Below are 27,004 nucleotides of genomic sequence, written 5' to 3' on the forward strand. Positions count from 1 at the left end.
AGAAGTGAATATGTGGGTGGGTGGGTGTGTATGTTTGTGTTTATACTATCGTAGCTCATCTTATGGGATGTCTTCTCGATTTAAATGAAGTACACTAATGATAGCATGTGTGTCTGCATCTTTTAGCTTAAATCAAATAGTTCATCGAAGTATTATTAATGATTTAGAGCCCTAAAACATGGAAGTTATGTGAAGCCTTTTTAATGATATGGTGCCCTAAAACATGAATATGTTATGTGTACTCTTTTTTAATCACTTTGTCATATAATTTGATAGTTATATGTTACTTCATTAACATTGCAATACATTTAAAATACATTGTACAGATTAGTACTTTACATTTTATGTCATATAGAATGTGATTAAGAATTGTTTCCATTGGCTAGCTCTTATATTAAAGTAAATATTAGGTTTATACATCCATATATATAAAATATATTTATTTTTTATAAAGAAAAAGCTTAATTAATAAGTACTATGTTGTAAAAGTATGTATTTCCGTCATAGTTTTCTGGATATTTCTAGTTCTCAAGTGTTATTCTCTTCCTATCCACTTTCCCTTCTTCCTGCTCTTCCCCCATTCCCCTTCCCCACCTCAGCTTTCTTCATTTTCTGACTCAACACCTTGCACTTTGCATGTCTATTTTGGGTCTCCGTCTTCTAGCGTCAAAGCGCCCGCCTCCCCCCGCCGGTTCTCATTATCCGACTCCTTCTCCTGTCTCGGTTTGTGTGCGTGGATGTCTTTCTATTCCTGAAAACACGGCGCCACCCACGGGTACGCACGTGCACACTAGCAAATGTGCGCACAGGTGCAAGGTTTGAAAAGCAACGGCACCCCGGCGCTGTCATTTTCTCTCGCTATCTGGCGTCTTCTGCCTGTAACAGCGTGAAAGGGACACGATAACAGCTTCTTTTTATTTTTAAATTGTTCCTTTTTGGGGGGGTTGGTCCGAAAAAAGTAAAGTATAATTCACCCCCTAAAAATAATAATAATAATAATGTTGTGATTCTATTTGGGCTTAGTTTGACAGTGTGTCTGTCATTTGAATATTTCAGTGACATTTTTTCCCACCCACCAAGTTGGGATTTAAAACTTAGTGCATTTTTTAAAAATGTTTTCTTTAGGATTATCCAGTTAAATCCCACATGCCTTCCGTTTTGGAATGAGATTACATGGGGTGTTTGTGTGTCCTCAGGTTGATCTTCAATTTTCTTGCTTGGATTTCTTATATTATACAAAAAAATTGGCAGTACTTAGATATTAAACAGTGCTTAGATATTAAACAGAACTTAGATACTAAACAGTACTTAGATACTAAACAGTACTTAGATACTAAACAGTACTTAGATCTTAAACAGTGCTTAGATATTAAACAGAACTTAGATACTAAACAGTACTTAGATACTAAACAGTACTTAGATACTAAACAGTACTTAGATCTTAAACAGTGCTTAGATATTAAACAGAACTTAGATACTAAACAGTACTTAGATCTTAAACAGTACTTAGATCTTAAACAGTACTTCGATATTAAACAGTACTTAGATATTAAACAGTACTTCGATATTAAACAGTACTTCGATATTAAACAGTATACTTACATATTAAACAGTACTTAGATATTAAACAGTATACTTAGATATTAAACAGTACTTGGATATTAAACACTACTTAGATATTAAAAAGTACTTAGATATTAAACAGTACTTAGATGTTAAACAGTACTTAGATATTAAACAGTACTTGGATATTAAACAGTACTTAGATATTAAACAGTACTTAGATATTAAACAGTATACTTAGATGTTAAACAGTACTTAGATATTTAACACTACTTACATATTAAACACTACTTACATATTAAACAATACTTAGATGTTAAACAGTACTTAGATATTAAACAGTATTTAGATATTAAAAACTACTTAGATATTAAACAGTACTTGGATATTAAACAGTACTTCGATATTACTTGTAAACGTCTTCATCAGCATTTCTCACATCTTCCTTCATTTTCTGCTTTCTGATACAAAACGTCACCCGTCAAATCACCCGACTCGTTTGCCCCTCTTCCGTTTGGCCGCCCCCTAATTGCTTTTGCATCCTTTTCAATTCATTCCACCATCTCTGGATGGAGGATGTTTATCCACGTAGTGTTCGCTGGAGCTCGCCATCACCTGCTCCTCCTTTGCCGGCTTCCAGCTGCGTGCTTTGGGACGCCGCCAACATCCAGCCATCTGTAAACGCCTCACCCGCTGGCAGTGGCGCGTGCCGCCACCGGCTCACCTTTCATTTTCTGTTTTTTTCCTCCTTTTTTTTTTTTACAGGAGGGTTACGCTTCATGCTTATCTGCTCTCTCAGCTTTATTCAATTACGATTCCATTATGTCCCCTCGACTCGTGGGAGTGAATCTTTTTGCTTCTTCCTGTGCAGATGCAACGGCATTATGTGCTTAATGTCTTAAGGCCAATGCTTCCTCGCCAAAATGTTTGTTGACACCTGATCCCTATTTTCATTTGCATCAGGAGCCAGTTAAACCAAATTAGTTCGAAAACAGTGACCCATCTACTTTTTACATGATGGATGTTGGTTTGATCTGCAACTGAAAGTTACTTTATAGTACAGTGGTACCTCGACATTGTATTTTTTCAGTGTTTTTGATCTAATACAAGAGGAGTATATACACATACACATACAAAAACACAAACATACATATACACATACATATACATACATATATATACACATACAAAAACACAAACATACATATACATACATATATACATATATATGCACATACAAAAACACAAACATATATATACACACACATATATATAAATACATACATATATACATATATACATACACACATATATAAATACATACATATATACATATACACATACATATATGCATATACACATATATACATATACATATACACATAAATATATACATATACATATACACATACATATATACATATACACATACATATATACATATACATATACACATACATATATACATATACATATAGATACACATATACATATACACATACATATATACATATACACATACATATATACATATGCACATACAAATACACATACATATACATGCACACATATATACACATACATATATTAAAGCACATATATACATACATACACATAGATGTTCATGCATGAATACAGTAGGTCTTCACACTCAGCCATTTGCTTTGTTAAAGATTGTGTTCTATATATTGTGGGATAAGTCCTCCCTCGCCATGAACCTTCCCCAGCCACTTCTTTCTCTCTTGTACATGAATTCATCTTTCTCCTCTCCTTCATTCCGCTTTGTTTCTCACAGCCACGCATCTCATTTAATAGGCTCTTTTCTCTCATTGGCCCCTTATCGTCTCCAATTTCCCCCGCCATGGCCTCGCCGCTATCCCTCATCCAAATCGAATGGCTGATGAGAACTTCATCTAGCCGTCTCTTAACGGGAAGATATATGGAAGGCGTTATTATCCCTGTTGAAATCTAGACTCCCTTTTAAAAAGTAGAATGGATAGCAACATGTTTTTCAGTTTTCAGGTAATGTAACATATCAATTATCAATTGGATAGTGTTACTCTAATTTGCTGTTTAGTGGAACATCATTTTGACCAGACATTTTGACCACTCAGCAATGGCGACGTCCTCGAAAAAGTGCCATTTTCTCGCCCCCCTTTTTCCGCCATCCGCCTTTCCATCTCGCCTGAGTCGAATTACCCTGATTACGATGATGATGATGACGATAAGCATTGCAAAATGACACACTCTCCCTCACGTGTCCAACGCCCATCAAATGATGATTGAGTCACCGCCATCTTTGTTTTTTTTCACTTTCTGGCTTGGAAATGGTTTTTTGTTTTGTTTTTTTGTTTTTGTCTGCTAGCCTCTTGTCTCTCGAGTCTTTTTCAATTCTCTAACGTTCTTTCATCTGTGTTGTCGTGCAACCTCCATTTTACCTCGGATACTTGCCCCCCCAGTCCCCCCATTTCTCTTCCTCGCCTGCCCACTTTGCCCCCCACCCCCCCCCCCTCCCCCTCTTCGTCATAAAGGAACACGATCCATTTCCTTTCAGGCGCATCCCATTCAGAAGATATAATTATAGAATTGCCGCGTCTCTTGAACATGTGAAGTGGACGGCATGAAATGCTGTGCTTTAGTGGCCTTTCATCACTGGCGCTCTTCATTATGGGCCTGTTTTTCTTCTTCTCCTACATAGAAAAGTGCATCCACCTTATTGACACCAATGCACTTTGTCGTTCACTAAATGTACAAAACTTTATTCAACACGCATCCTGAACACCGCAAGCTTTTGCGCTGGAATACAAACTTAATCTATTATATTATATTAGTTTAGATAACTTTATTCAACCTGAAATTTTAATGTTACAGTAGCAACTGGGAGAGAATACAGACACAGAAAAAGACATTTTAGACATAACCAAATAGGTAATAAGTAAATAAATAGGTAGATAAATATATACATACATAGATACATTTATACATATATACATATATGTATATGTTTGCACATATATACATACATACACATAAACATACACATTTACATACATAAATATACATATACATACATACACATTTACGTACACATATACATACATACACATATACACAAACATAAATATACATATACATACATACACATATATACATACATAAATATACATATACATACATACACATATATACACACATATATACATACACATATACATACATAAATATACATATACATACATACACATATATACAAACATAAATATACATATACATACATACACATATATACATACATACACATATATACAAACATACCCATACATACATACATATACATATACATACATACACATATGTACATACACATATATACATACACATACATACATACACATAGATTCTTAGTATACATATGTTTTTTTTGTTTATTCTTACATCAAGGTTAACGTTTATGTTTTTTCAAATTCAAAACATTGCTCTCCCAGCCCTGACTATAATTGGAGTTATTGATAATCATTTCATTGTCATTATGCCTTGTTGAGGCAGCCAAAAGCTAAGTTAGAAAAAACTAATAGTAATAAAAAGGAAGGCTGTGTCACACTGTTGAAAGGAAATGCCTCATTTAAAATCCATTAGAGAGAAAAATGACATTTTAGGCCAACGTCATCCCTTTTGTTGTTACGCAGTTGTTTTAAAAAGGGCAACAACAACAACAACAACAACAACAACAAAAAAATACCCTCTATTATTCCTCCTGTTAATTTAATTAACCATCAAGCTACTTTAGTGACATTTTTACAAAAAAAATCAAATAAAAACCCCCAAAATGTCTCCCCCAGCACTTCCATTATCTTCCAAATGCCTTATAAATACAATAACATGTCATTCTAACCCCGCCCCCTTCCCCCAAAAAACATATTCCATCATATTATACCATTATTAGACCCCCCCTCAAAATCAATAGCGCCCTATCGCCATGGAAACAAAGCACCAACACACATCCTGATGTTGCCATACAAATGCTAGCATCATTTTACCTGTAAAAAAATCTATGCTCTCCCTCAAGTAGAAGCCCCGCCCCCTTTAGCCCTACCTTAGCTATTTTTATCTGAAATAAAGACAGCATGGAATGCGACAGTGGCTGTGATAATGCATCAAATATTCAACGTCCCAGACGGTGGTCCTCGTCTTGTTGTCTCTGAGTGGAACAAACAAGCAGCTTTGTGCCAGCCCCAACGCCATCAAAGTCACGCTCATCACGCGCCCAAGACATTTTTTTAATGTATTCCACTCTTTCGGGATCCTTTTGCTGCTTTTCATCCACGCTAAATCAACTGTCACTCTTCTGCTTCCCGCATGATTTGCTTTTAGACGCTTTAAATAATTCCTAGCCTGGTGTTCATATCCATAAATGACCTCACCCTGACTGTGTTTTTACGTATAATCCGACATATGACGTCACCAGGTGATGGAAATTAACATATATTTTTTTGTTTGTATCACAGGTGTCAAAGTGGCGGCCCGGGGGCTAAATTTGGCCCGCTGTATCATTTTGTGCGGTCCGGGTAAGTCAATTATGAGTGCTAATTTTCTTGTTTTAGGGTCAAATTCAAATGAAGAGTATAGATGTATGTTATATTTCATGATTTTCCACCTTTTAAATCAATAATTGTCATTTTTTAATCATTTTTAATGTGTTTTTAGGTCAAAAATCATTTTGTAAAATCTAAAAAATAGATAGAAATAGCTAAACATTGTTTTAGATCTATAAAAAACGGAATATTCAGGGCTTTTAATCCAATTCTTTTAATCAATTTATTAAAAAAAATCTAAATATTATATCTAAAATGGTACATAAACAAATGGACAACAATAGTACCTGTTTTTTAACATTCTGACTTGAATTAGGAGCTGCTAAACTTTAAACAAAATTCTAAACAAAGTACATCCTTCTTAACAGCCCTCTGTGTCGGTCACATGACCACACATTCATGTACTAAGACCAAAATTATACTACACCATTTACACTATGAAATATATAGAACAAAAAAAACATTAGATGAACAAAATACACCAAAAATATCAATGAAGTACAGGATGAGTACAATTTAATCTAAGATAATCTAAGGAAATGTGGGCAGAGCGAAAATCGTCAACCGGGCGAACATATTTCACGTTTCACGTCATTACTTTTTACGAGAGTCGAGGAAACGACTCTTTTTCCACAAATCAAATCGACTCTTTTTCGCCATGCGGAAAGTCATTAAAAAAAAAAGAGGTCGACTAACAGCGGGAGATATTTTTTATTGTCAATTTCATCCCGTATGAGTTGAGTAGATGCTATAATCTTTTTCAAAGTTGGAAAAATTAATTGCAAATAACGTTCAAGTAGATTTTGGAAATGGTTTTGTTCCATGGAATAAGACATACAAGTATTAAAAAGACAAATAATACTTCCCATAAGAAAAACACTGTGGAATCTAACATTAATATGAAGTGCAGTATTGTCTGACCTATAAAGCGCAATTTTTTTTCTCCAAATGGGCCTGTAACTTACATTTTTATATACGTCTTTTTATTTTTTGGGGATTCTAACTGCCAACATTTGTTTTTTAGTTACTTCCAAACATATAATATGCTAATATAATATTTAGATATATTTTTTTATGAATGGATTAAAATAACTGGATTAAAAGACCTAAATATTCAGTTTTTGTATAGATCTAAAACCAATGTTTATTTTAGCTTTTTTTAAATATATTTTTTGATTTTACAAAATGATTTTTTAACTAAAAACACAGAAAAATTGATTAAAATTTATAATTATTCATTTAAAAGGGGGAAATCAGGAAATTTAATATACATCCATACTCTTCATTTTAATTTAATCCTAAAACAGAAAATCAGCACTAATAATTTACTTTTCCCGGGCCGCAAAAAATGATACAACGGGCCAAATTTAGCCCCCACTCCACCACTTTGACACCAGTGAACTACAAAAAAAAACAAAGTAACTCTAAACCCAATATAGTAATACTTCTGATAATCAATCCTATCAAAAATACTGAATAAAAACAACAAAAACAAGTAAAAAAAAACTAAATCCACATTAAAAAAAACACCAATTTTTAATGTTAAATCTGAAGGCGGCCATTGTTCTGGTCCATCTTCCTCCAAGTGCACTTTGTCTCCAAAGGGTGCCTTTCTTCCATCTTTATTTTCCCTTTCTTCTCCTATTTTTGCCGTCCATTTTCCTCTCTTTTTAATGTCAGTGGCAGCTTTTCAGACACTTTGTGCTCTTTGCTCCCGCTGACCTTTCCCTCCCACTCTTTCTTCTTCTCGTCAGGTTTTTTTTCGCCGCCCCAGCCTCGTTCACAAAGTATCCACAGCTTGACATTTCGCCCAGGACAAATGAGCTCTAGCGTTTATAGATTGCCACCGTCATTCTCCTCCGAGGGACTGGTATGGGGCTAATGGCGCCCCCTTTGGCCCACCGATAATCCATAAAGCGTTTCTTTCTTTGTTGAGCCACCGTTGACCTTTGCTCCTTTTCAATTTGTACCATAACTTGTAGTACTTGCGTGTACTCGCCATTTTCTGATAGTGAAGTAACATTGAGGTCATTGGGTTTGATTTTCCATTGTGGAGAACTTATCTGGCAACCCAAAATGGATTTAAATAGCTTTAATATTTGGATTCTGCATGTGGTTCCAGTTTTTTTAAAACTAAGTCTACAATGTCTTGTGTGTCTTATGTCTGTCTAGCTCAGAGATGGGTAAACTACGGCCCGCGGGCTACATATGGGCCACTAGGCGTTTTAATCTGGTCCGCCGACGTTGTCCAAGTAGTGTTTTTTTTGTCCACATGATGGCGCCATCAGGTGGAAGCCAGTGGCAGTAGCTGTGTCCACTCTTATTTGTTTTTAATGTTTTAAAGCCCCTCTATCTTTATTTAAATTTGAATTTAAATATTTCTTAATACATTCCTTTACTTACTTTACTTTGTACTTTATACTTTTTACTTTAATGATGAGTATGTTAAAACTTTAGTCCTTTTTTCTGTTTATGTTTCATATGGACTGTTAACAGATGCACTTTTTTATTTGTATCGTATACATTTTAATATTTCTTAATACATTCCTTTACTTTGTACTTTATACTTTTTACTTTAATGATGAGTGATGAGTATGTTAAAACTTTAGTCCTTTTTTCTGTTTATGTTTCATATGGACTGTTAACTGATGCACTTTTTTATCTGTATCATATCTTGTGGCTGACCCTGCCCATCTGTCACATTTTTAAAGTCAATATGGCCCCCCCGGGCCCAAAAGTTTGCCCAATCCTGGTCTTAGTTCTGCAACCCAGAAATTTTAATCCCTTTGGGAGTTGTTTCACAAGTTATTGTTGATAATTTGCTGTATTTTTAATGTGGGGTGATGTGTCATTTATCTCCCCGTAGGGTCAAACGAGTGGAAACGGCTTTGAAAAGTGATTGACGGGCCTGAGATTGGAACATCAGAGCTTCCCCAATGGAACCACGGTGTCGTCTTGCAGTGTCTGTTCCGAGTGAGTGGAAATCTGTCACTCACCTTCTTTCTCCGCTCCCTTACGGGCAATTAGATTTGACAAAGTGAAGCGTCATATGCGTGTTTACTTTTCGCTCGTTGGCTTTAATGTAGTCAGTCGCCGATATTCACGTATTTGACGGAAGTTTGGGGCCACGTTCGTTGTTGGCTTTTAAAACAATTTGAGGCCATTTTTGTGGCTCATTTTAATGATTTTGTGGGACTTTTTAATCTATTTTCCACATTTTTTTTAGCTTTAACCAATTTGGCCTTCTTGCAATCATTCTGTTGTGCAAAAAAGATGGAAATTATACAAATTGTGAGCAAATTAGAGTGTCTTGTAATTGCCCAGTGCTTGATTTTTGCTCAAATTATGCCTCATTTTATATAATTGATTTTTTTTGTGTCTTCCAAAATAAATTCATATTCAGTAACAGTCAAGAATGGGTTTCAAAGGGATTTAATTGAACTGTTAAATTGAGTGAAGTCGAAATTGTTTTAAACAATCAAAAGGAGGTAAATAATTGATTTAAGCACACATTAATTTTGGAATTTCATGGATAAAAACGCCCTTTACTTTCCATGCATTTTTTTCCTCTACGGATTTAAAAATGAACGAATTCCTATGCCAGACTGTCAGTGCTCTCAAGTGTTCATATTTTGTAATTGCAACGTTCATAATCTTAACAACTAAATTAAATCGAAACTTCCCTGAGGTTTTTAATTGCTACTCTTTTCCCTCAATGCTAAATATATGGTACAAAATATATACATTAATACGGCATACATAATTTTGTTTTTCGCATATATTTGTTTCTAGCGTTTTTCCACCATTAAATTAATTTATTTTCCCTCTCTAAATGACCATGAATAGCAAGGGCATTTTTCCTTCTATATAATATACTGCCATAAATGAACATTGCCTTCTTATACAAGGTTTTATATTGGAGGAAAACACCTTGCGAAATACTTGGTCGTTTATGTGAAACGGGCCGTCATTACACATCAAGTCCACACGAGGGTACCGTGATCCCAACTGTTGTTTGCAATGCGCTTTTTATTGAAAGAAGATGTCTCGAATGCGGAAGTCGTTTATGTGAAACGGGACGTAATTACACATCTAGTCCACACGAGGGCACCGTGATCCCAACGGTTGTTTGCAAAGCACTTTTTATTGAAAGAAGATGTCTCGAATAAGGAAGTAGTTTATGTAAAACAGTGCCCTCATTACGCACGTGGGAATTTACGCATGCGTATTATCCTGGACTTCCCCCAAATGACGTCAGAGAGAAACCCAGGAAGTGGGAGTCGAATTCCTCGCGCTTTCTTTTGTTTGAAAACGTTTTTTTCGGCGTTTTATCGCACGATCTAAATGGGGGGATTTACAGTAAATACAACCGAGTCAGGTTTGATAGATTACAAGAACAGTAGTCCGCATCTCATTCTCGGATTTATTTTCCTTCTCTAAACGAGCATGTATAGCAAATTATTTTTCCTACAATATAATATACTGCCATAAAGGGAGGAAATTGCGTTTCTTATACTACAATGTTTTATATTGGAGGATAACACCTTGGGAAATACATGGTCGTTTAAGTGAAACAGGGCCGTCATTACACACCCCGTCCACACGAGGGTATCGTGATCCCAACGGTTGTTTGCAAAGCACTTTTTATTGAAAGAAGATGTCTCGAATGCGGAAGTCGTTTATGTGAAACGGGGCCGTCATTACACACCCCGTCCACACGAGGGTATCGTGATCCCAATGGTTGTTTGCAAAGCACTTTTTAATTGAAAGAAGATGTCTCGAATAAGGAAGTAGTTTATGTAAAACAGTGCCGTCATTACGCACGTGGGAATTTACGCATGCGTCTTATCCTGGACTTCCCCCAAATGACGTCGGAGAGAAACCCAGGAAGTGGGAGTCGAATTCCTCGCGCTTTCTTTTGTTCGTAAACGTTTTTTTCGGCGTTTTATCGCACGATCTAAATGGGGGGGATTTACAATAAATACAACCGAGTCACGTTTGATAGATTACAAGAAAAGTAGTCCGCATCTCATTCTCGGATTTATTTTCCTTCTCTAAACGAGCATGTATAGCAAATTATTTTTCCTACAATATAATATACTGCCATAAAGGGAGGAAATTGCGTTTCTTATACTACAATGTTTGATATTGGAGGATAACACCTTGGGAAATACATGGTCGTTTAAGTGAAACAGGGCCGTTATTACACACCCCGTCCACACGAGGGTATCGTGATCCCAACTGTTGTTTGCAATGCGCTTTTTATTGAAAGAAGATGTCTCGAATGCGGAAGTCGTTTATGTGAAACAGGGCCGTTATTACACACCCCGTCCACACGAGGGTATGGTGATCCCAACGGTTGTTTGCAAAGCACTTTTTATTGAAAGAAGATGTCTCGAATGCGGAAGTCGTTTATGTGAAACAGGGCCGTTATTACAGACCCCGTCCACACGAGGGTATCGTGATCCCAACGGTTGTTTGCAAAACACTTTTTATTGAAAGAAGATGTCTCGAACAAGGAAGTAGTTTATGTAAAACAGTGCCGTCATTACGCACGTGGGAATTTACGCATGCGTATTATCCTGGACTTTCCCCAAATGACGTCAGAGAGAAACCCAGGAAGTGGGAGTCGAATTCCTCGCGTTTACTTTTGTTTGTAAACGGTTTTTCCGGCGTTTTATCGCACGATCTAGATGGGGGATTTACAGTAAATACAACCGAGTCACGTTGGATAGATTACACGAACAGTAGTCCGCAAGAAAGGAGTTTTTTCGAGTTTTTTGGGCTGATTTGGTGCACCTGGTGCAGGCTGCACAAGGAAAGTCACGAATAAGGTAAGAACTGCTGCAAAATTCTACTACAAGCGCCTCTTGATGTATACTTCTATGAGTGAAAGGCGCACTTGTTTTCTGTTGAGCTTGCTCGTCATAACCCAGATCAGATGGAAACATTTTGCCAACCTCCGCAATTTAATGAACCATGTCCCCAATCAATGACCACATGGCTCAAATACTGAGCTTTCTTTTTGAAGAAAGAATTTGTAGTTGTTAATGCTTTTAAAAGATCTAGCATGGGGACAATGCTGACTGAAAATAGTCCATTGAACAATGTTGACATTTGATGAAATTGTCAGATTAACTATTTTTAACAATAATTGTTTTGTAGGTGGGATGTCTGCAAGTTTCATGGGCATGCGCAGTTGGGGCCGAGGGCGTGTTTTGACATTTGGAGGAGTGTAGTTTTTTGGGTGGGGTGTGTGCAGATTTCATGGGCATGCGCATTGGGGACGAGGGCGTGTTTTGACACTTGGAGGAGTGTAGTTTTTTTGGGTGGGGTGTGTGCAGATTTCATGAGCATGCGCAGTGGAGCCGAGGGCGTGTTTTGACACCTGGGGGGAGTGTTGTTTTGTGGGTGGGATGTGTTCAGATTCTATGGGCATGCGCAGTGGGGCCGAGGGCGTGTTTTGACACTTGGAGGGGTGCGTTTGTGTGCGCGGGTGGGTGCGTCTGGCTCAAAGTCCGCCCACCGACTCTTGGAAGGCTTGGAAGGCAAGGGGATTGTCAGGGTTTGAGTCGACGTTTTGCCTGATTTCAAGCCGAAGGGGCGTGACCAACATAAAAGTGCATGAAATGAAGCCAAACTGCTCGGATCAGGGTTCAAAAGTCTTCCCAATACTCTTGGTAGTCACTTGCCATGCATTTCAAGCCTGCAAATTGAAAATTCTAATCTGACAATATGATGAGGAGCTTCCTTAGCTCCACCCACTGGGTAACATTCTCCTCTTTTCTTGCCCTTCAAAGCTTAGATAAGTGATTGGGATGTGAAATGGTGTGCCATGTTGATCGATTTGGGTCCATATTGTCCGTATTGACCCTTTTGTATAGTTTTTACAATTACTGTTAATATTTGGTGAGCTTTTAGTGCTATAATCATAGTCAGTTGGCTTGAGTAGACCGATTTCATAGGCGCTCCATTGATTGTGACCCTGTAGAGGGGTTACCTCCTTAGACCCTTGGCCCCCAAAACCCCTAATAGTATCTGATACGTGTCCAAAGTTGCTGAAAATATGATGTGCATCTTTTAACAATGTGCACATCCTCTATTTGTGGTCAGTAGAGTCCCATTTCAGGCAAAGTGTGCAAACGGCCAAATTTATAGGGGCCTCGGAGGTCTCTCATTGGCAAAAAAATGTTTTTTTCTAAATGTTTTGTGTTTAAAACATGTGATCTGAGTCAGATTGCATTAGTGCTAACGAAAAATGTCTTTTTGTTTACAGGAGCGGAGGCCCGGAAGATGGAGTTGCTTCCACGTCCATCAACCTGCGCGACACAAGTGTTAACAAAGGTAGGAAATGCTTCATTGAATGTATATTTGTATTGAAATTTGTTTTTTAGCGTGCTAGTATTTGAGTAGTTTGAATTAGGATCACATTTATTTGACCACCTGTGTAAAACAAGAAGGTCTTTTGTAGAGCTAAAAATAATAATGTAAGTTTAGCCTATAAATGTAATTCTAGGTCTTACAGTTCAAAATGCTAATGCTATTTTCAGGCATCATCGTATGTAAGGTTACACACAAATATGGCAAGGCTAATTATGTGACCGTAATGTCATATCAATGCTAGAATCGTCACTGACTGCTTTCTTTGAGGGCATTACAGTTCAAGATACTAATGCTATTTTTGCGCTTGCATCATCATATGTATAGTTACATGTAAATATTGGTAGGCAAATGATTTGTTCATGATGCTAGTGCTATTTTTTGCTCTCATCATCGTATGTATAGGTACATGTAAATATTGGTAGGCTAATGATTTGTTCATGATGTTAATGCTATTTTTGCGCTTGCATCATTTTATCTAAAGTTACATGTAATTATTGGTAGGCTTATTATTTGTTCATGATGCTAATGGTACTTTTGCGCTCGCATCATCTTATTTAAGGTTACTTCTCTTTATCGGTAGACTAATTATGTGTCTCTGATGTGGTATGAATGCTGGAATGGTCACTGACTGCTCTCGTTGTCGTCTTTTTGACAGGATTGTGGACGTTTTGGACGTACACGGCGCCTACGTTTGGGCCTGCGCTGCAGCCCGATGGCTTTTGGACACTGGCGTGACCTGACTGGGTATGTGACGTCTCCCGTTTCAGCTTGTGCAGTGGCATCTGATGCCGTCAGAATGTCAAAAAAGCCATTTTTTGCTAACAATACATTGTTGAAATGGAATCAGTCTTTGTCTTTTATTGCTAAATGCACCCTTAATAAGTCAAAAATAGGGTTTTTTCCTTCAAAAAGTGTCTTTTTGGGGCATAAAAGGGCCACCAAAAAGAGCTCTCTGGAAAACCGGCCTCAGAAAAGCCGAAAATCTTCCTGGCAACGAGACGTGTCACGACTCGGCCAACCAATCAGAGGCCTTAAAAATTGGATTTAGCCACCTCCCCTCTATGCAAATCTATGCAAATTTGGATTTAGCCCCGCCCTGGCCTCGCCCACCGGGACAGCCAATCAGAGCACGGCATTTGGCCGGACACGCCCCCTTTTTCCAAAAATCGGCGTTTTTTGGACCGAAACCCCGCCTCCCGGCCACAAAGCCAGCCTCCTTGGCTAAAGCCCACCCACTCCGAGAGAACCAATCAGATGGCAGTATTTGCCTCTCCACTTCCTGATTCTACACCAATCAGTGAATAGACGCCCCTTCCGAGAGAACCAATCAGGTGGCAGCATTCACCTTCCACTTCCTGATTCTACACCAATCAGTGAATGGACACCGCCCTTCCAGAGAACCAATCAGGTGGCAGCATTCTATTTTCACTTCCTTATTCTAAACCAATCAGAGAACTTGAATTTATATCTCCACCAATCCCGGGCTAGTCATTTGCATAGCCACACCCAAAAAAATATAAAAAATAAAATAAAAAAAAATAAAAAATAAAATAATTTTAATAAAATAGTAATAATAATAAAAAGTTAGAAGAAAGAAGTTTGTTTTTTGTTCAACTTTATTTGTTTTTCTTTCAGAGCAAAAGTCCAAAGTTTGATGTCTTGAAGTTCTTCCTTCAACCAGTAGTAGGAGTCGGACCGCAACAGAGTGTGGAGACCTAAAGACAAAAAAATGTAAGTTAAGTGCAAGTCTAGTGCAAACCAAGTAAGTAAAGTGCAAGTCTAGTGCAGACCAAGTAAGTAAAGTGCAAGTCTAGTGCAGACCAAGTAAGTAAAGTGTAAGTCTAGTGCAGACAGGTAAGTAAAGTGCAAGTTGAGGGCAGTACAGTACATTGAAAAAGTGCAGTAGAGCAAGTTAAAAAATTGCAGTAGGGCAAGAAGTGCAGACAGGCTAGTTAAAGTGCAGACAAGCAAGTTAAAGTGCAGACAAGCAAGTTAAAGTGCAGACAAGCAAGTAAAAGTGCAGTAGAATAAGAAATGAAGTAGAGTAAGTAAAAAGTGTAGACAAGCAAGTTAAGTGCATTCAAAGAAATGTGCAAACGGCGATAATACTTACCTTAAGAATGATGCAATGTCACTTGTACTTGAGCAGGAAGGCAGCAACAGTGGAAGAAGTGGACTTCAGCTGTGGAAGAACTTCATTTGATGAGATGTCACATGTTCTTGAGCAGGAGGGCAGCATCTGGACTTCAACTGGACGACTGTGGAAGAACTACATTGCAATCCAGACAATTGTCACGAAGGAGTTCACACGGAGGCAAAACAGTTTGTCTTTTTATTTTAATTTTCCAGAATTCAGCATTGAAGTTAATCAGCTCGTTGTCTCACAGGTGCAGGCAGTTAGGGCGGGTTAAGGTAGGTCTCCAAAATGGTGTCTTCACTGGAATGAGTCTGCAAAGAAGAAAGTGGGTAAGCATATTCAGTTGTACTTTGTCTTAATAGTGCACATTGACTCACCTTTGCAGTACAATCAAGCTTGACGAACACTGATTGTTACCTTGAGCTGCAGCGCCCTCCGGTGGACACGAGGAAACTAGTCAGGAAAAGTGTTCAGAAGCGTGGCGTAAAAAAACGTCAAAGTTGGACAGTGTTCACGTCCACCATTTTGTGTTGCAGTGTGCACTAACCTACTGGACGACGTCGTGGATGAAATCCGACTGCAAGAATCAAAGATAGAAGTCAAAATTGGACATGGTAAGTTATCTCAGGCGTTCTTACCTCAAACTTTGTCACTCTACTCTCAGCTTCTGCAACAAATTAATAGACAGTTAGATTTGCACGTGAATCAATTGTTTGCTCGTTTGACCTGTGCTTACCTGCAGGGTCGGACATCTTGGAAGTGACCTGCAAAAGAAAAGGAGAAAGAGTCAAACAGTACGGTTAACAGCCATTTTCCGTGCAAAGTGGACCATTTGGCAGAATACTTACCGACTGCAGCCTGTGAAGGAAGAAACAAGATCCATTAAGTATTTCTGAGCTTGATTTGGAATATTTAAAGTACTTACCAACTGCAGCCTGTGAAGGAAGAAATGGACCGTTAAGTATTTTCAAGGTTGATTTGGAATATTTAAAGTACTTACTTGCTTCTTTTTGCACAATTGTGAGCTGTTGAAACAAGAGAAATGTAAGTTAGTCTCAAATAAAAAAGTGAAAAGACTTGGGAATAGTACTTACTTTGGCTTTCCAGTGTGGAGCGACGCGCAGCATTCATTAAATGAAAAAGACCGTCTGCGAAAATCTTTCCTGTTTAAATAGTTTTTCGGAAGTGACGTAATGCGCAAAAAAAAATAAAAGTTTAAAAAATAATGTGCATGTTGTCCTTCAAATTGAAAAGCGAACGGCCGGGACTCGTACCCGGGTCTCCCAATCCAAAGTCTCATGCTCTACTCATGAGACTAATGAGCAGATGACGTAGAACATTCTCATAGTGTATATGTCCCATTCTTAGTCACTCACATTCGGTAGACTGTCAAAAAAAAAGGGTAAATATGACTTCCAATTTTTGAATTTGCAAAGCGTTGGTGGTCTAATGGTTAAAGACACTGACTGCGAATACTTTGGACTCGGGTTCGATCCTCTCTCTTGCCTTTACCACTCTAGCATTTAATTCGTGAATGCAGCTGAGAGTGGGAATCGAACCCGGGTCGCCTGCATCGCAGGCAATGACTTATGCCATTCGCCACCTTGGCTGGATTTCCGACGAAATTTCTCCCGTAGAAGTCCTAAATAATACCCAAAACACTTAGCGCAATTCGATGCAAGCGAAGTCTATGAATGTATACTACAGTGATGCACTGGTAACAAGGAGTTGGTTGGAAAAGAAATTGCAGAGTGTAATGCTTAAAAGTGTCACAAGATGGCAGCCGAACAAGACATGTCCAGTCAGGCACACTCATGGGACAATACGTGAGAGGAGTCCAAGTATACTACATTAATGTATACTAGGAAACAGCATACTTGGTTGGTTGGAAAAGTCATTGCAAATTGCAATGCCTTAAAACCGCCACAAGAGGGCAGAAAGTTAGAACATGTCTATTCAGGCACATTCAGGACAATATGTGAGTCCAGGTATTCTACATAAGTACGTAGTTGGTTGGAAAAGACATTGCAAAGTGCAATGCCCAAAAATCGCCACAGGAGGGCATTAGGTCTAACATGTCTTGTCGTGAATAACAGCATGTATACATACATGCATACAGTCACAACACAAAATCAAGGGATTAGGAAATGTTATGGTTTGTTACTTTATTGGAGAGGGCTCAAGATGAATATTGCACATCATTTATATGAGCAAGATGAGGCTGACGCTGGGGAGCACATTGAAAATAAAGTTCACACAAATACACAAGTGCCTTGTCTGTCTGCTTTTGTCATGAAATAAACACAAAATAAAGTTGGTGGTCATAACATGGCAAGTGGAAATCAGCCGTCTGCCTGCAGGAACAAGTCCAGTCTGCACCAAGAGAGGAACAAGCATTAAAGCTGCACCTGGCTGTGAATAAATGGATAAAAGAACAATCATATGAGAACGTGTTCGATCGACCGAACGAACAGTTACGCATTAACAATGACGCTAATATGAAGCGGATGAGTCCACTCACCTCATCTGGCCATGATTCTGACACGCTTAACAGTTGCACCTTCGTATCTTGTTTCTATTGACCGCACAGTACGCTTAAAAAGACTACATTTACCTAAAATTATGCCCAGGAGACGAATTGTTTTGAACGGCTGCTATTTACCACGACTTCCGCATTGGAGGCTCTTCTTCTTTCAATAAGAGCGCTTAGCAAACAACCGTTGCGACTACGATGCCCTCGTGTGGACCGGAGATGTATTGACGGCACTGGTTCTCATAAACGACCATGAATCGACTATCAGTCTTAGGATGTTTTTTAAACAGCACAATGCACCACTATTGGTGTCAAAGTGGAGGCCCGGGGGCCAAATGTGGCCCGCCGCATCATTTTTTGCGGTCCGAGAAAGTTAACCATGAGGATGTTTTAAAAGGCACAATGCACCTCTATTGGTGTCCAAGTGGAGGTCCGGGGGCCAAACGTGGCCCGCCGCATCATTTTGTGCGGTCCGAAAAAGTAAACCATGAGGATATTTTAAAAGGCACAATGCACCTCTATTGGTGTCCAAGTGGAGGCCCGGGGGCCAAATCTGGCCCGCCGCATCATTTTGTGCGGTCCGAGAAAGTAAACCATGAGGATGTTTTAAAAGGCACAATGCACCTCTATTGGTGTCCAAGTGGAGGCACGGGGGCCAAATCTGGCCCGCCGCATCATTTTTTGCGGTCCGAGAAAGTTAACCACGAGGATGTTTTAAAAGGCACAATGCACCTCTATTGGTGTCAAAGTGGAGGTCCGGGGGCCAAATCTGGCCCGCCGCATCATTTTGTGCGGTCCGAGAAAGTTAACCACGAGGATGTTTTAAAGGGCACAATGCACCTCTATTGGTGTCCAAGTGGAGGCCCGGGGGCCAAATCTGGCCCGCCGCATCATTTTTTGCGGTCCGAGAAAGTTAACCATGAGGATGTTTTAAAGGGCACAATGCACCTCTATTGGTGTCAAAGTGGAGGCCCGGGGGCCAAATCTGGCCCGCCGCATCATTTTTTGCGGTCCGAGAAAGTTAACCATGATTCCTTTCTCAATAATAAATGATTACTTTCTCGGACCGCAAAAAATGATGCGGCGGGCCAGATTTGGCCCCCGGGCCTCCACTTTGACACCAATAGAGGTGCATTGTGCCCTTTAAAACATCCTCATGGTTAACTTTCTCGGACCGCAAAAAATGATGCGGCGGGCCAGATTTGGCCCCCGGGCCTCCACTTTGACACCAATAGTGGTACTTGTGCCTTTTAAAACATCCTCATGGTTAACTTTCTCGGACCGCAAAAAATGATGCGGCGGGCCACATTTGGCCCCCGGGCCTCCACTTTGACACCAATAGAGGTGCGTTGTGCCCTTTAAAACATCCTGATGGTTAACTTTCTCGGACCGCACAAAATGATGCGGCGGGCCACATTTGGCCCCCGGGCCTCCACTTTGACACCAATAGCGGTGCATTGTGCCCTTTAAAACATCCTCATGGTTAACTTTCTCGGACCGCAAAAAATGATGCGACGGGCCACATTTGGCCCCCGGGCCTCCACTTTGACACCAATAGAGGTGCGTTGTGCCCTTTAAAACATCCTCATGGTTAACTTTCTCGGACCGCAAAAAATGATGCGACGGGCCACATTTGGCCCCCGGGCCTCCACTTTGACACCAATAGAGGTGCATTGTGCCCTTTAAAACATCCTCATGGTTAACTTTCTCGGACCGCAAAAAATGATGCGGCGGGCCACATTTGGCCCCCGGGCCTCCACTTTGACACCAATAGAGGTGCATTGTGCCCTTTAAAACATCCTCATGGTTAACTTTCTCGGACCGCACAAAATTATGCGGCGGGCCACATTTGGCCCCCGGGCCTCCACTTTGACACCAATAGCGGTGCGTTGTGCTCTTTAAAAAACATCCCAAGACAGAAAGTCGATTCATGGTCGTTTATGAGAACCAGTCCCGTCATTACATCTCCGGTCCACAGGAGGGCAACGTAGTCGCAACGGTTGTTTGCAAAGCACTCTTATTGATAGAAGAAGATCCTCCGATACGGAAGTCGTGGAAACCAGCAGCCGATCAAAACAATTCGTCTCCTGGGCATAATTTTAGGTAAATGTAGTCTTTTTAAGCGTACTATGCGCTCAATAGAAACAAGATGCGAAGGTGCGACGGTTGAGCGTGTCAGAATCATGGCCAGATAAGGTGAGTGGACTCATCCGCTTCATATTATCGTCATTGTTAATGCGTCAACTGTTCGTTCGGCCGATCGAACAGGTTCTCATATTATTCTTCTTTTATCCATGTATTCACAGCCAGGTGCAGCTTTAATGCTTGTTCCTCTCTTGGTGCAGACTGGACTTGTTCCTGCAGGCAGACGGCTGATTTCCACTTGCCATGTTATGACCACCAACTTTATTTTGTGTTTATTTCATGACAAAAGCAGACAGACAAGGCACTTGTGTATTTGTGTGAACTTTATTTTCAATGTGCTCCCCAGCGTCAGCCTCATCTTGCTCATATAAATGATGTGCAATATTCATCTTGAGCCCTCTCCAATAAAGTAACAAACCATAACATTTCCTAATCCCTTGATTTTGTGTTGTGACTGTATGCATGTATGAATACATGCTGTTATTCACGACAAGACATGTTAGACCTGATGCCCTCCTGTGGCGATTTTTGGGCATTGCACTTTGCAATGTCTTTTCCAACCAACTACGTACTTATGTAGAATACCTGGACTCACATATTGTCCTGAATGTGCCTGAATAGACATGTTCTAACTTTCTGCCCTCTTGTGGCGGTTTTAAGGCATTGCAATTTGCAATGACTTTTCCAACCAACCAAGTATGCTGTTTCCTAGTATACATTAATGTAGTATACTTGGACTCCTCTCACGTATTGTCCCATGAGTGTGCCTGACTGGACATGTCTTGTTCGGCTGCCATCTTGTGACACTTTTAAGCATTACACTCTGCAATTTCTTTTCCAACCAACTCCTTGTTACCAGTGCATCACTGTAGTATACATTCATAGACTTCGCTTGCATCGAATTGCGCTAAGTGTTTTGGGTATTATTTAGGACTTCTACGGGAGAAATTTCGTCGGAAATCCAGCCAAGGTGGCGAATGGCATAAGTCATTGCCTGCGATGCAGGCGACCCGGGTTCGATTCCCACTCTCAGCTGCATTCACGAATTAAATGCTAGAGTGGTAAAGGCAAGAGAGAGGATCGAACCCGAGTCCAAAGTATTCGCAGTCAGTGTCTTTAACCATTAGACCACCAACGCTTTGCAAATTCAAAAATTGGAAGTCATATTTACCCTTTTTTTTTGACAGTCTACCGAATGTGAGTGACTAAGAATGGGACATATACACTATGAGAATGTTCTACGTCATCTGCTCATTAGTCTCATGAGTAGAGCATAAGACTTTGAATTGGGAGACCCGGGTACGAGTCCCGGCCGTTCGCTTTTCAATTTGAAGGACAACATGCACATTATTTTTTAAACTTTTATTTTTTTTTGCGCATTACGTCACTTCCGAAAAACTATTTAAACAGGAAAGATTTTCGCAGACGGTCTTTTTCATTTAATGAATGCTGCGCGTCGCTCCACACTGGAAAGCCAAAGTAAGTACTATTCCCAAGTCTTTTCACTTTTTTATTTGAGACTAACTTACATTTCTCTTGTTTCAACAGCTCACAATTGTGCAAAAAGAAGCAAGTAAGTACTTTAAATATTCCAAATCAACCTTGAAAATACTTAACGGTCCATTTCTTCCTTCACAGGCTGCAGTTGGTAAGTACTTTAAATATTCCAAATCAAGCTCAGAAATACTTAATGGATCTTGTTTCTTCCTTCACAGGCTGCAGTCGGTAAGTATTCTGCCAAATGGTCCACTTTGCACGGAAAATGGCTGTTAACCGTACTGTTTGACTCTTTCTCCTTTTCTTTTGCAGGTCACTTCCAAGATGTCCGACCCTGCAGGTAAGCACAGGTCAAACGAGCAAACAATTGATTCACGTGCAAATCTAACTGTCTATTAATTTGTTGCAGAAGCTGAGAGTAGAGTGACAAAGTTTGAGGTAAGAACGCCTGAGATAACTTACCATGTCCAATTTTGACTTCTATCTTTGATTCTTGCAGTCGGATTTCATCCACGACGTCGTCCAGTAGGTTAGTGCACACTGCAACACAAAATGGTGGACGTGAACACTGTCCAACTTTGACGTTTTTTTACGCCACGCTTCTGAACACTTTTCCTGACTAGTTTCCTCGTGTCCACCGGAGGGCGCTGCAGCTCAAGGTAACAATCAGTGTTCGTCAAGCTTGATTGTACTGCAAAGGTGAGTCAATGTGCACTATTAAGACAAAGTACAACTGAATATGCTTACCCACTTTCTTCTTTGCAGACTCATTCCAGTGAAGACACCATTTTGGAGACCTACCTTAACCCGCCCTAACTGCCTGCACCTGTGAGACAACGAGCTGATTAACTTCAATGCTGAATTCTGGAAAATTAAAATAAAAAGACAAACTGTTTTGCCTCCGTGTGAACTCCTTCGTGACAATTGTCTGGATTGCAATGTAGTTCTTCCACAGTCGTCCAGTTGAAGTCCAGATGCTGCCCTCCTGCTCAAGAACATGTGACATCTCATCAAATGAAGTTCTTCCACAGCTGAAGTCCACTTCTTCCACTGTTGCTGCCTTCCTGCTCAAGTACAAGTGACATTGCATCATTCTTAAGGTAAGTATTATCGCCGTTTGCACATTTCTTTGAATGCACTTAACTTGCTTGTCTACACTTTTTACTTACTCTACTTCATTTCTTATTCTACTGCACTTTTACTTGCTTGTCTGCACTTTAACTTGCTTGTCTGCACTTTAACTTGCTTGTCTGCACTTTAACTAGCCTGTCTGCACTTCTTGCCCTACTGCAATTTTTTAACTTGCTCTACTGCACTTTTTCAATGTACTGTACTGCCCTCAACTTGCACTTTACTTACCTGTCTGCACTAGACTTACACTTTACTTACTTGGTCTGCACTAGACTTGCACTTTACTTACTTGGTCTGCACTAGACTTGCACTTTACTTACTTGGTTTGCACTAGACTTGCACTTAACTTACATTTTTTTGTCTTTAGGTCTCCACACTCTGTTGCGGTCCGACTCCTACTACTGGTTGAAGGAAGAACTTCAAGACATCAAACTTTGGACTTTTGCTCTGAAAGAAAAACAAATAAAGTTGAACAAAAAACAAACTTCTTTCTTCTAACTTTTTATTATTATTACTATTTTATTAAAATTATTTTATTTTTTATTTTTTTTTATTTTATTTTTTATATTTTTTTGGGTGTGGCTATGCAAATGACTAGCCCGGGATTGGTGGAGATATAAATTCAAGTTCTCTGATTGGTTTAGAATAAGGAAGTGAAAATAGAATGCTGCCACCTGATTGGTTCTCTGGAAGGGCGGTGTCCATTCACTGATTGGTGTAGAATCAGGAAGTGGAAGGTGAATGCTGCCACCTGATTGGTTCTCTCGGAAGGGGCGTCTATTCACTGATTGGTGTAGAATCAGGAAGTGGAGAGGCAAATACTGCCATCTGATTGGTTCTCTCGGAGTGGGTGGGCTTTAGCCAAGGAGGCTGGCTTTGTGGCCGGGAGGCGGGGTTTCGGTCCAAAAAACGCCGATTTTTGGAAAAAGGGGGCGTGTCCGGCCAAATGCCGTGCTCTGATTGGCTGTCCCGGTGGGCGAGGCCAGGGCGGGGCTAAATCCAAATTTGCATAGATTTGCATAGAGGGGAGGTGGCTAAATCCAATTTTTAAGGCCTCTGATTGGTTGGCCGAGTCGTGACACGTCTCGTTGCCAGGAAGATTTTCGGCTTTTCTGAGGCCGGTTTTCCAGAGAGCTCTTTTTGGTGGCCCTTTTATGCCCCAAAAAGACACTTTTTGAAGGAAAAAACCCTATTTTTGACTTATTAAGGGTGCATTTAGCAATAAAAGACAAAGACTGATTCCATTTCAACAATGTATTGTTAGCAAAAAATGGCTTTTTTGACATTCTGACGGCATCAGATGCCACTGCACAAGCTGAAACGGGAGACGTCACATACCCAGTCAGGTCACGCCAGTGTCCAAAAGCCATCGGGCTGCAGCGCAGGCCCAAACGTAGGCGCCGTGTACGTCCAAAACGTCCACAATCCTGTCAAAAAGACGACAACGAGAGCAGTCAGTGACCATTCCAGCATTCATACCACATCAGAGACACATAATTAGTCTACCGATAAAGAGAAGTAACCTTAAATAAGATGATGCGAGCGCAAAAGTACCATTAGCATCATGAACAAATAATAAGCCTACCAATAATTACATGTAACTTTAGATAAAATGATGCAAGCGCAAAAATAGCATTAACATCATGAACAAATCATTAGCCTACCAATATTTACATGTACCTATACATACGATGATGAGAGCAAAAAATAGCACTAGCATCATGAACAAATCATTTGCCTACCAATATTTACATGTAACTATACATATGATGATGCAAGCGCAAAAATAGCATTAGTATCTTGAACTGTAATGCCCTCAAAGAAAGCAGTCAGTGACGATTCTAGCATTGATATGACATTACGGTCACATAATTAGCCTTGCCATATTTGTGTGTAACCTTACATACGATGATGCCTGAAAATAGCATTAGCATTTTGAACTGTAAGACCTAGAATTACATTTATAGGCTAAACTTACATTATTATTTTTAGCTCTACAAAAGACCTTCTTGTTTTACACAGGTGGTCAAATAAATGTGATCCTAATTCAAACTACTCAAATACTAGCACGCTAAAAAACAAATTTCAATACAAATATACATTCAATGAAGCATTTCCTACCTTTGTTAACACTTGTGTCGCGCAGGTTGATGGACGTGGAAGCAACTCCATCTTCCGGGCCTCCGCTCCTGTAAACAAAAAGACATTTTTCGTTAGCACTAATGCAATCTGACTCAGATCACATGTTTTAAACACAAAACATTTAGAAAAAAACATTTTTTTGCCAATGAGAGACCTCCGAGGCCCCTATAAATTTGGCCGTTTGCACACTTTGCCTGAAATGGGACTCTACTGACCACAAATAGAGGATGTGCACATTGTTAAAAGATGCACATCATATTTTCAGCAACTTTGGACACGTATCAGATACTATTAGGGGTTTTGGGGGCCAAGGGTCTAAGGAGGTAACCCCTCTACAGGGTCACAATCAATGGAGCGCCTATGAAATCGGTCTACTCAAGCCAACTGACTATGATTATAGCACTAAAAGCTCACCAAATATTAACAGTAATTGTAAAAACTATACAAAAGGGTCAATACGGACAATATGGACCCAAATCGATCAACATGGCACACCATTTCACATCCCAATCACTTATCTAAGCTTTGAAGGGCAAGAAAAGAGGAGAATGTTACCCAGTGGGTGGAGCTAAGGAAGCTCCTCATCATATTGTCAGATTAGAATTTTCAATTTGCAGGCTTGAAATGCATGGCAAGTGACTACCAAGAGTATTGGGAAGACTTTTGAACCCTGATCCGAGCAGTTTGGCTTCATTTCATGCACTTTTATGTTGGTCACGCCCCTTCGGCTTGAAATCAGGCAAAACGTCGACTCAAACCCTGACAATCCCCTTGCCTTCCAAGCCTTCCAAGAGTCGGTGGGCGGACTTTGAGCCAGACGCACCCACCCGCGCACACAAACGCACCCCTCCAAGTGTCAAAACACGCCCTCGGCCCCACTGCGCATGCCCATAGAATCTGAACACATCCCACCCACAAAACAACACTCCCCCCAGGTGTCAAAACACGCCCTCGGCTCCACTGCGCATGCTCATGAAATCTGCACACACCCCACCCAAAAAAACTACACTCCTCCAAGTGTCAAAACACGCCCTCGTCCCCAATGCGCATGCCCATGAAATCTGCACACACCCCACCCAAAAAACTACACTCCTCCAAATGTCAAAACACGCCCTCGGCCCCAACTGCGCATGCCCATGAAACTTGCAGACATCCCACCTACAAAACAATTATTGTTAAAAATAGTTAATCTGACAATTTCATCAAATGTCAACATTGTTCAATGGACTATTTTCAGTCAGCATTGTCCCCATGCTAGATCTTTTAAAAGCATTAACAACTACAAATTCTTTCTTCAAAAAGAAAGCTCAGTATTTGAGCCATGTGGTCATTGATTGGGGACATGGTTCATTAAATTGCGGAGGTTGGCAAAATGTTTCCATCTGATCTGGGTTATGACGAGCAAGCTCAACAGAAAACAAGTGCGCCTTTCACTCATAGAAGTATACATCAAGAGGCGCTTGTAGTAGAATTTTGCAGCAGTTCTTACCTTATTCGTGACTTTCCTTGTGCAGTCTGCACCAGGTGCACCAAATCAGCCCAAAAAACTCGAAAAAACTCCTTTCTTGCGGACTACTGTTCGTGTAATCTATCCAACGTGACTCGGTTGTATTTACTGTAAATCCCCCATCTAGATCGTGCGATAAAACGCCGGAAAAACCGTTTACAAACAAAAGTAAACGCGAGGAATTCGACTCCCACTTCCTGGGTTTCTCTCTGACGTCATTTGGGGAAAGTCCAGGATAATACGCATGCGTAAATTCCCACGTGCGTAATGACGGCACTGTTTTACATAAACTACTTCCTTGTTCGAGACATCTTCTTTCAATAAAAAGTGTTTTGCAAACAACCGTTGGGATCACGGTACCCTCGTGTGGACGG

The 27,004-nt window shown here is 39.9% G+C and overlaps 4 long non-coding RNA genes across 7 annotated transcripts in view; 2 read left to right on the forward strand and 2 right to left on the reverse strand.

Moving 5' to 3' along the window:
- Nucleotides 1-16,752, forward strand: part of LOC144213860 (uncharacterized) — a 40,080-nt gene extending 23,328 nt beyond the window's left edge. Inside the window, exons 4-11 of one of the 4 annotated variants that reach the window (XR_013330142.1) lie at nucleotides 6,069-6,128; nucleotides 9,022-9,128; nucleotides 13,432-13,499; nucleotides 14,194-14,282; nucleotides 15,174-15,269; nucleotides 15,688-15,852; nucleotides 15,926-16,289; nucleotides 16,418-16,752. This is a non-coding gene — a long non-coding RNA (uncharacterized LOC144213860). Of the gene's footprint in view, nucleotides 1-6,068; nucleotides 6,129-9,021; nucleotides 9,129-11,026; nucleotides 11,990-12,904; nucleotides 12,924-13,431; nucleotides 13,500-14,193; nucleotides 14,283-15,173; nucleotides 15,270-15,687; nucleotides 15,853-15,925; nucleotides 16,290-16,417 lie in introns of those variants that run through there. The other 3 variants (XR_013330141.1, XR_013330143.1, XR_013330144.1) reach the window with 3 other exon arrangements.
- Nucleotides 15,859-18,354, reverse strand: LOC144213861 (uncharacterized). The gene is made up of 2 exons (XR_013330145.1): nucleotides 18,197-18,354; nucleotides 15,859-18,087 (listed from the first exon to the last, which is right to left on the reverse strand). It is a non-coding gene; the product is annotated as an uncharacterized LOC144213861 (long non-coding RNA).
- A 2,164-nt stretch (nucleotides 18,355-20,518) lies between these two features.
- Nucleotides 20,519-22,743, forward strand: LOC144213916 (uncharacterized). Its single transcript, XR_013330171.1, has 2 exons — nucleotides 20,519-21,832; nucleotides 21,902-22,743. It is a non-coding gene; the product is annotated as an uncharacterized LOC144213916 (long non-coding RNA).
- LOC144213915 (uncharacterized) lies at nucleotides 21,850-26,967 on the reverse strand. Its single transcript, XR_013330170.1, has 7 exons — nucleotides 26,613-26,967; nucleotides 25,103-25,170; nucleotides 24,320-24,408; nucleotides 23,333-23,428; nucleotides 22,750-22,914; nucleotides 22,313-22,676; nucleotides 21,850-22,184 (listed from the first exon to the last, which is right to left on the reverse strand). It is a non-coding gene; the product is annotated as an uncharacterized LOC144213915 (long non-coding RNA).
- Between the last annotated feature and the right edge of the window lie 37 nt (nucleotides 26,968-27,004).

This window comes from Stigmatopora nigra, chromosome 20, assembly GCF_051989575.1.
Source record: "Stigmatopora nigra isolate UIUO_SnigA chromosome 20, RoL_Snig_1.1, whole genome shotgun sequence".
NCBI classification, from domain to species: Eukaryota; Metazoa; Chordata; class Actinopteri; order Syngnathiformes; family Syngnathidae; genus Stigmatopora; species Stigmatopora nigra.